Here is a 10,947-nt window from a genome sequence, read left to right as displayed (position 1 = left end):
CGATGAGAAAGTTCTCTTGGTATTCAACCTTCTGACTCCATTTCACAATAATTGGTATTGATAGCATTTTATTGTGCTATATACTTTGCCGGTACCAAGGCCAATGGATTCTGATCCAGAATATAAGCGATGCTTTAACCAGGCAAGCCAATGTTATGTTATTTTTACTACACTGTGTTACCTGGCAGGCAATTATAGTTCTGGACTTTAGCATTGTTTTCCAAGAATAACAATCATCTAATGTTTAGTTTGGCTAAAGCAGCGTTTGTGATTGGCCACCTGCTAGAAGAAAAATAAGGCATTCCAGTAAACGGAAGATCTGAGGGAAATCACAAAAGGTTTTAAGAAAGGAGGTCGAATGTGCTCTTGGCTACACTAGAAATCATAGGTGGTGAGGGGAAATTAGATAATAGACAAAGGTCTGAGGATTACACATCTTTTGATTATCCTGTAAACACCCCCAAAATGCTATCATCCGTGGACAGGGGGAGAAGGCTCTGAGATTTGTGACATTTCACTGGAATACCTCTGACACTGTATCGTAAACTGGTGGCCAGAATCCCTGAAGAGGATTAGGGAAGCATCCCCAGTGGGTCACGTGGCTGGAACAGCTGACTTGAAAGCAGCTATTTAATCATGAAGCCAATGCAGAGTAGTCTACTGTTTATGGGCCAGGGCCTCAAAGCAAGCCCACCTGGAATAATCCTGAGTTCTGCTACTTACTACCTCTGTGACCCTGGGAAGGTTCTCCTCTCTAAGCCTTAGCTTCCTCATCTGTAAAATGGGAATAAAGATGCTCTCAGGGGTGCCTGGGTGGCTCAGTCATTAAGCGGCTGCCTTTGGCTCAGGTCATAATCCCAGAGTCTGGGAATCGAGCCCCGCATCGGGCTCCCTGCTTGGTAGGAGGCCTGCTTCTCCCTCTGCCACTTACCCTGCTTGTGCTCCCTCTCTCACTATGTTTCTGTCAGATAAATAAAATCTTTAAAAAAAAAAATAAAGATGCTCTCAGGGTGGTTTTGAAGGAATTAGTGGAACTAAGAATAAAGTGCTTATTGTACAATAAATACCATAAATGAAGCTGTTGTTATTACTTATCAGGTACATGAGTAAGGAGATTAAGACTCTGTTTTGCTTATTTGTCGCCTCTTATTCAGCAAGCATTTAGAGAGTGTTGTGTGAAATTATTTCAGGTGCTGGAGGATAGGACTGTTCAGCTCCAGTATGGGGCTGACGATCTCTCCCTGGAACTTCCCCGCACCACTTCGGCCCAATTTGCTACCCATACCTAGAGGGAGAAGGATACATAGGATTACTAAATAAACCATGGTATGAAAGAGCATTCCTGTGCCCATCACTACATACCTCATCTTACGTTATTTAATTCATACAATATCTATGTGGGGTAAGTGTCATATGGCCTGATGATAGATGAGGGAACAGAGGCAGATAGAGTTTTAATAGCATTATCTAAGTTAGGGTACGGCAGAGCTGGGATTTGGACCTAAGTCTGCATGACTGCAAAGAGCATTCATTACCTTAACTACTTACAGTTGGGAGAAAATGTCTGAAAGCCTCTAAATAGATAATTCACCATCCTGATGTGCAAAAAAAAATTGGAAAGGCCAAAACTTTTATCATTTCTGTGGTCACTACAAATTATCTTATCGTGCATCCGGCGTAAAAACTGAAAGCTAATTCTTGTATCAAAGTGCCCTTGTATTAATTCCCTAGTTCTCTTCCATGAATGTGCATTCATTAACATTTCTGTAACTAGTCCTTCTTCTTGCTGATGTGATCAAAATCAAACGGTTAATGAACTAAACCACCCTTGCTAAAAATAATCTCTGCAAAGACCACATGTGGTAATTCTAATGAGCTATTTTACAGTAAATGTGCTTATGAATAGTGTGAAGGAAACAAAGAAACAGAGTTCTCGAAGTGAAATTAAAAACCAGCATTAAATAAAGCCAACCTAAAAAAAAAAAAAAAAAAGCCAACCTCAGGCCATCATACTACATTTTAATTCTGCACTATTTTTTCACCAAAGATAGCATAGCAATTTATTAATAAATAGTCATTCTTAAACATCTACATAGCAATTACGTTTAAACTTCCTTAAAGAGAAACTGAGTCACCAGTTAATTAGCAATTATTCTACTCTTCAAAAGGCAACTCTGAATCAATAATAAGAGCCAAAAGCCCTAGCTCCCTATGTATTTCTGAAAACTTCAAAAAGGGGTTATTCATTTCCCCACTGTTAACATGGGAATATCTGAGGTATTTGTTATTTTGAAATACCCCAATATTTATATACTATGTTTCATAATTAAAATCATATAGTTTCATGGGGAAAATGTTCAAATGTGAAATGGAATATATTAGATTCCAAATGAAACAAGAAACTTTTCAGCTCAGGAGAAATTTGGTTCAGGTCAAGCACAGCCTGGATCTTACAAACCACAGTCCTTCCGTGTGGGGGACAGCATTTGTGAAGACATCGGACATGCTTATGACAAACTTAGAGGAGTGCCCTGTCAACATACTTCTTTAAATATTATTTACAGAAATACAAAGCAATGAAGAAATGGGAGAGCTCCATGATCACCTTATTCCCACTGAAGCTTATTCTCAAGAGTAGTTAGCTAAATGCCTTTCCCAGTGCCCCTCTACACAAAAGAGGCATCATTTATACACTCAGCAAAATAGAAGAGAGAAAGAAAAGCCATTTGCTTGCCACAGTAAGGATGAGCTCACCATGAAGAGAACGTTCGTGTCAATGGAGAGGTTTCCAGTTGGTAACAGACCCCTAGGTGGTCATATTTTTAACCCTCAACTGTCTCATCACTCTTGTCGCTGTCACACACAGCCATTCGGTTCTCCGTCTTGTGAATGTTTCTCACAAAGTGCCTCTCCTTTCATCCTCTGAGGTCCATTTACCACCCTCAGCAACGTTTCATGACCTCATAACATTTTTTCCTGTTTTATTGTTTCAGCTCCCCATCTGTTTTCACCATTCCTAGTCCACACACTCCCAACTGCTCAAAATGCTCTAGAACCTTCAGGAAGCATATATATTTTCCCCCTCGCTCTGGTATGTGCTGGAGAGGCCACAGAATAGTTGAAAGGCCTCTTTGAAGCTGTTGATAGTCCCAAAGAAGGGGGAGAGGAGCATGAGACACAGCGTCTAAGGACACTTTTGAACACTGAAATGCCTTCTGTGCGAGAGAGAGGTGTCCTTATCTCCCAGCACCTGATGTGTTTCAATTCAGAATTTAGTATTAGATGGCAGCTGGAAATGCGACCTTCTTATTGATTTGGTCCCATGAGCAAGTCCATTCCCTTCTCTGTGCCTCAGTGTCTTCAACAATGAAATAAAATGAAGGCCTGAGCATTCTGAAGTAGAAGGACAGGTGCTAAAAAGGAAAAGAAACAAAGAGGGGAGAATTAATTATCTGCCTCGAGCAGGGTCTGCCCTATCATGAAGAAACCAAGTGTGTGAGGAGGCTCCGTAACCATTTTTAGCTTTGGTTTGGAGCAGACAATTTGGGTCCCACGTCCAGGTACCCAGGTTAACGTTGTGTGTTTTACCTGATTTCTCTTCTCTAGTGAGTACCGATACACAGTTTACCAATACCAGGGGCTTAAATCTCACCTAGTTTCAAAATGACAGGATGATAGAGTAATGCTCTAGGGAGCTAAAGGAGGGTTTTTGAGAGCCCACTAATGTTCTGAAGTTGACGAAACAGGCAAAAAACAACTGCACTGCCTTCTTCAGCAACCCAGATGGAATGCAGAGACTGACCACAGTGACTGACAAATCTGGTGAGGAGGGAGGAGGAGGGAGGGGTGCAGGGAAAGATGGGGGAAGAAAATGGAGGAAAGAGAAAACAACAACAACAAAAAAATACATTACCATAAAAATGTTTAAATATCAAAGGAAACTATTTTGGAAGAAACACATGAAACAGCTCTCATCCATCAGCCACACAGCTGGTAGCATCTCTTACTTGGGGCTTTGCCAGTGGGCATTACTGTGTGGAATTACTTTATTACTTTAGAATTCGCAGTATTGTTCAACAGTGACCAATAGCTTCTGGGAAGGCTTAGAAAACTTCAGGAATCTTCAGAGGAGGTGGCATTTAGGAATATTTTAATCTACCTGAAGGTAAAGAAAACCAACGGAGAATGAACTGAATTTTGGAGATTAGTAAATACACATTAAAATTAATATCAAGTGATAGCAGCCTAGCTTCAAAGAAGATGCCGTTTTGCATAGAGAAAAAAGTTAACTTGATCAGTGTCTGGAAGGGCATATTATCTAACAGTGTATTATCATTTGGTTGAGTTTTACTTGCAAGCGGAGACATTTCTCCCTCCCTTCCCGTGAAGTGCTGCTATGGAGAGAAAAATTTTCAAGTTGGACTTAATAAGGATCATCTGTGTACAATTTGCTACTCCCCATCAGTGGTTTCTAGCAATGTTAGGACAGAGGGATGTCTTCTGGGGGCCCAGTATATAGTACTCCTAACTGAAGGATCGTCACACAGAGAAACTTTTCTTCTTTTTTCTGTTGGAGTGCAGAAATACACAAGCACTTGAATTTTCAGGACGATTTAAAAAGGACAGGAACTCTTCAAATAAAAGTCAATTTATGGGATTTAAAAAAACATTTTTCTTATCTTTAAAAAAGGCAACCAGGTGGTATGTGTCCATGTTGAGGCAGGATGTCACAGCTACAAATTGATGTCTTAGCTGGTTTTTCATTGACTTTTATGAAGCCACGTAGACTTCAAACTATTCTTGATGGTGAGCAACTTCCACGAAGTCAGAAGATTTGTAAGCAACATTCATCATGTGTAGGCCACATCACTTTTTCTCAAAAATATTTTTAAGAATACTAAAATATACAAATATACGTATATCCTTAAGCAGATCTATATTCTTTTTTTTTTAAAGATTTTATTTATTTTTATTTTGACAGACAGAGATCACAAGTAGGCAGAGAGGCAGGCAGAGAGAGAAGGAGAAGCAGGCTCCCTGTTGAGCAGAGAGCCCAATGCGGGACTCGATCCCAGGACCCTGGGATCATGACCTGAGCTGAAGGCAGAGGTTTTAACCCACTGAGCCACCAGGCGCTCCCAGATCTATATTCTTAAAAGAGAAAAAATTTTGAAGAATACTGTCCCTCGGTGTATCATCAAGGGACTTATGAATATTGTAGTAATGCGTAAGAAGTAGAAGCTTAGATAATTACCTCCTATGCTGTCCATATAGACAATGACATTAAGTTACAGTAACACATTCTGAATGGATCTGTGGAAATCCTTGCTTCTGTGGCTAAGAGTGGTTCATTAGCCATGCTTTGATAATAACTGATTTCATGGCTAAGGTATGAATTAATTGTATTAAATGACATCATAATGCAATGAAAGCCCAGAATCTGGAGTTAGAAGTTCTAAGTTCAAGTCCTAGAAACACCAATAACTGGTTCTGTATACTCTTAATAGCACTGAGCCTTAGGGTTTTTTGCAGGAGGAGGGGTTTTTCTTTTTTTGGGGGGGGGGTTCTTTTTAATAATTGGGGATACTTACTTTGGAGGCTAATGCAAAGATTAAATGGGAAAATACATATTAAAAGTACTTAAACGGAGAGGGAGACAAACTGTAAGAGAATCTTAACTATAGGTAACAAACAGGGCTGCTGGAAGGAAGGTGGGAGGTGGGATGGGGTAACTGGGTGATGGGCATTAAGGAGGGCACGTGATGTCATGCGTACTGGATGTCATTTGCAATGACAAATCACAAAATACTACCTCCAAAACTAATAATAATAACCAATAATACTATATATTAAATTGAATTGAAATTTAAAAAATTTTAGAAAATATTATTTTAATATGAACACACAGAGAAAATAACTATTTAAATTACTAGCCATAAGCAGTTGTTTTATTTAATAAAAGTTGTCCAAAGGATCTCCCTATCTTCCACCCTGTTGCCGAAATATTTCTTATTGATGTCACAATCCTTGTAAAGAAAAGAATCCAAGGAAAATTTCAAGTAACGGTTACTTGCTAAATTTTTTTCTTTATAGAGATACTAAATTAGTTAACATGGCGAAGGCTCTGAAGTTTATTTTTCCCTCCAAAAAAGAGAAAAGAAAATATTTAAAGAAAGCCTGTAAAGCTCTTTCCCTCAAAAGAATCATGACATGTAAATGAAGCTGCATGATCACATACATCAATTATTGTTTTGAAAGACAGTGCCACTCGACATAGAGCTTCTCAGAGTTTGAAAGCAGTCTTGGTCACTGTGATGTTTTGAGGCTTCCTTACACAGTAATAGAATATGAGTACCAGACAGGGTTATAAAAATTGTAGTGTATTTTAGCTGTTTATATTTACCCAAGTAATACTTCAAGAAACACAAAAAATACAGGGACTTTGTGCATACATGCCATCAGCACCCCTTCCTGACCAAGAGGTACAGGGTAAATGATTCTCCTGCCCTCTTCCAACCATCTCCCCACCCTGCGGTAACCCCACATAAAGCACACTATTTTCATGATATAGCAGCCAGATTTGAGTACGGACTATGTATTGGGTAGCTGCAAATCTGCTCCTTAGAATGAATCACTATCCAGATACTCTTATCCAGCAAGAATTATCTAGGTTCAGTGGGAAAATTCAGTGTATGTGAGTAGCATCCTAGATGCGCTTCTATTTTCACCAGCCTCCGCCAGGATGAATAAATTCCTTTTATTTCAAAGAGAGGGAGCACTGAGTCACTTCTCTCATATGTATTTTAAAGTGAAGAATACACCAAGGCAGCCTGTGCATTTGCCTTCCATGCACAGATGAAACTGCTTCCACATGGCCTTTTAATTATGTTACCCCAAACTAATGTTTTTTGAAAAACTAATTTTCTCTCCGTGGAGTTACTCCTGTAAGTTGGCACAGGATGGGGGGCGGGGAGGGGTCTGTAAACACTAATATTGCCATCCATCCTAAGCACCCACGATGCCAAGAAATGCTCTGAATATTTCAGTGGACCTCCCACATTCTCGATAGGATGTTTTCCGTGCATGGTGATCCACAAATATTATCATTCCATGACAATGCAGTTTCATCAAGGTACGTCTCAATCCATGGGATACGAGTCCCACACAACAGACGGAGAATTTGGCGCAGCCCGGCGCACGCCGCGTGTGTTACTTACTGGTTATATTGCAGTGGTCACACTGAGTCCCGTATGGCGCCGTATTAACGAATGGCATGCAAGCACCTTCTGTTGAAACATCTGCGACAGGGAAATTTCAGGCATTTTTCCAGATAATTTTTGTGCTCTGGACCAAATTTTCATTAGGACTGTAAAACCTGGCAAGCAGTATTGTTGTGTATGATTTTTTAATAAACTGGGACATGCCTTTGTTACAGGAGTGAGGAAAAGGGCTCTTCAGAGACTCTTCTCTATTATAAAAAGTTCAGAAAACATATGACAGCTCACAAAATAACATCTCCCAACTTTTTTTTTTTTAAGTGCAAGTTTCCAGGCTTTCGTAGACATATAAATAAAATTCACAGTTTTGGATGCAAAAAGCAAAAATGCAGATTTTCACAACTTGGAGTGAATGATTCCAACGGTGGCTTTCCTTAAACATGTGTTTGCTAAGAATGCACACAACCAACAGAGATGTTTTTTACGTATTTAATTTTTGATGCTCGCTGCCCAAAAAAAAAAAAAAAAAAAAAATCTGTGTAAGAGGTTTTACTTGCTTCAAGAGACACCGTGTCTCAGAATGAGAAATAAAGTAAGGAATTTGGAGCACATGCCTTTTTGTACCCACAAACAATGCGAACTTAACAACTGGCATTGTTCATTTTTTTCACCAGTTCAGATATGGGTGTTTCCATTTCTTTCTTCACTGCCAATAACCACCCTACTACAGTAATGGAGGCTAGAAAAACTCCCTTCTGTAATTCTTTAATTCCCCGTGCCCTGCTACAAACACTAATGCAAAACAAACATGCTTGGCAGTAAATATGTGCATTATCATTATGTAAATAGGCATGTTATCATTATCCTTTGATGATGCTGTTCTTTGTAAAGGCTTTTTTTTTCTTTCTAAATATATTATCCAATTTAAGTTATAATGCATATTATACCACTGGGGCTATATAAACACTCTAGATCAAGGAGAATTAGTAGTCGGTCTATAATACAACAAAATGTTTACCACCTATGCATATGGTGTGTGATGCAAACAAACAGACCAATGCTGTTGCATATTATACAATCCCACCCCAGCCGTGCACGGAAACCTCTGAGATTAATATCCATCTTGCTGTTCAAATTGAGTACCACATTATGACATTTTATATTGACAACATTATAAGCTGAGATGATACATTTTAAACTCGATGAGATGAATGATCTAGTAGGAGCAGAAAATAGGCTGCATATCTGAACCTTATATGAACTAGGAACAACTCATGTCACAGTCTGTTTGGAAATGTTACAATGTTTGCATAAATCCATTGCTTATGCATAAGCACCAGGGAACTGGAATCCTGAGGCAGGCAGTAATCTGCAAAGTTCTTGTGGCGCTTGATAAGCATGCAAGATGCATTGCACATTCTCCTTGGTGAATTGCAAATGTTTATGTAAGAAAGAGCAGATAACTGCATATTGTGTGAAAAGATCAAGGCCATTTCTGCAGTAGGGACTGCACGGGAGCTAGAGAGGATGGGCCTTGGGAAAGGAAGGGCTGAATATCCCTTCCAATTTTCTCGGGCCCCTCAAAACTAGCGAAACCCACCTGCAGAAGCAGCTCCTACTATTTGTCTCCACATTCCGTAGCTGTCAAGACTGTTGGGCACATCAACTCTTTTAGTTCACCTATAAAGACATGGTGATGCTACTAATTAAAGTACAAATGATGACGTTCCTTTGCTTCCATTATTTTCTCTTTTCTGGAGCCAGTAAGCTGTTAGCTCTGTCACAGGAAGACAGTTCTATTTATTATTTGTTTAAAATAATGTTGTCAATTCAATTTTTTTTAAGTCTCCTAAAGGAGTATGCTTCTTGACACATAGTTAAATTGATAAGAACTCCAACAGCTAAAGACACAGTTTTTGTAAATTGCAAACACATTAGCATTAGAATCTGATTTACAGGGCTTCTGAATGAACCAATCCGGCCATGTTTCTCATGTTCCTACCTCACCTTTACTGAGCAACCGTTCTGTGTAAAGCCTTTTCCCTGGTTCAGTATGTCATCCAATCGTAGTTAGCGAATGCCGTGTACCACCAGGGCTGCAGACAACCTGAGATGGCTTTGTGCGGTTTCAGATATTCACCATGGACATCCAGCTTTCTTCTTCAACCCAAGAAAGAGCCATTTCTGTTCTTGCATCAGGTTAATGGGGGGTATGACTTGAGAAGTGGGGGCAGGGGGTAGCATGGCATGAACTAACACCATGCTGTGGACGCAGTGTTTCCCTAAATCTTCCATGAGGAAAGCAGCCTCCCTCTTCACTCCAGGCTGGTGTGGTCCCTTGCCTTCTCCTCCTCACTGAGCTCCGAAACTTCTCCCTCCCACTTTCTCTGGGTTCATCTGCTAGAGTTACCACAACAAAACCCCACAGTCTAGGTGGCTCAACCAAACCACAAAAATGTATGTTCTCACAGTTCTGGAAGATGGAAGTCCAAGATCAGGTACCATCTGCATTGGTTTCCTGGTTTGCACATGGCCTGATTTTGCTGTGTCCTCCTCATATGGCCTTTCCTCTGTGCATGTGCAGAGATGAGGGAGACCTCTGGTGTTTTTCCTTTTCTTATAGGAATACTGGTCCAATAGATTAGGGTCTTCCCTATGCCCACATATAACCTTAATTATCTATCTGATAGTCCTGTGTCCAAACCCAGTCATACTAGAGACCAAAGCTTCAGTACAAATTTGAGGGACACAATTTAGTCCAGAACACTAGGTGTTAGGTCACAGCAAAGATCTGCTTTCCTCCTGGGAGCAAGCCCAGACCTAAAGTTTAGGTCAGGTGGCAGTTTTGAATGAGACCAGAGGTCCTGTAACATCTCGCATATCATAGCAGCAAACCTGATACTCTTTCTGTCCCATGACTGGGAGATCCAGTTAAGAGGCCGAGTATGTGCCTGTGAGAGTATTACAGAGAAAGTGTTCCCTGAGGCAGTACTTGTGTGAATCAAGGCCCAGGCCAGTATGATTGAACAAGACAGCCTCTCTTTGAAAGTGCACCCACTTTTTACATTTGTAAATACAAAAATGCAAAGCAAGACGTGGAAGACTTTAAACTGGGGAGTGAAAATCCACAGAAACTGGAATTACAGTTGGAAAAACAGTTAGCTTGGCATCTGGTGCTTCCAGTCTGGACTAGGTTGATATAGAAGAGAGTTAGGGTCTATCGAATTTGGGGTCAACACAGCTCAGACTGGGAGCAGGTTGTGAGCCCTATTTGGAAGCTGCCAGCTCCTGGTCTGCCCACTATTTCAGATTCACCAAGGAAGTCACATGTTGCTTCACACCTTTCTTGGAAGAGCGGATAGGAGCCTGCCATCCGCCAGGGAGTTCCTAAACTTGAATGTGCAACAATGTATCTACTGTCATTAGTCTAATTTTTAGAAATTCTGTCTGGCTTCTGACAAACCTTTGAGAGAAAGTGGTAATAACTCTTCTATCTGGGCTTCTCCACTGGACATCACCAGAGGAGCCCTGGCCGCCTCTTCCCCATCTCCTGAGATCAACCATGGCTGAGACCGTATCAGTGTGGAGCCAGCCTTGGTGACCTGATAAATTACAAAGGTAGCTTAGAAAATCTGTGTACAATGGTGAATGAAGGGCAGTGGTTTTCTTCCCCAGGAGACATTTGGCAACAAGTAATGAAATTTGAGGTTGACACCAACATGGAGGGGGA

The sequence above is a fragment of the Meles meles genome, chromosome 1 (genome assembly GCF_922984935.1).
Source record: "Meles meles chromosome 1, mMelMel3.1 paternal haplotype, whole genome shotgun sequence".
In the NCBI taxonomy this organism is placed as follows: domain Eukaryota; kingdom Metazoa; phylum Chordata; class Mammalia; order Carnivora; family Mustelidae; genus Meles; species Meles meles.
This window is presented reverse-complemented; position numbering follows the sequence as displayed.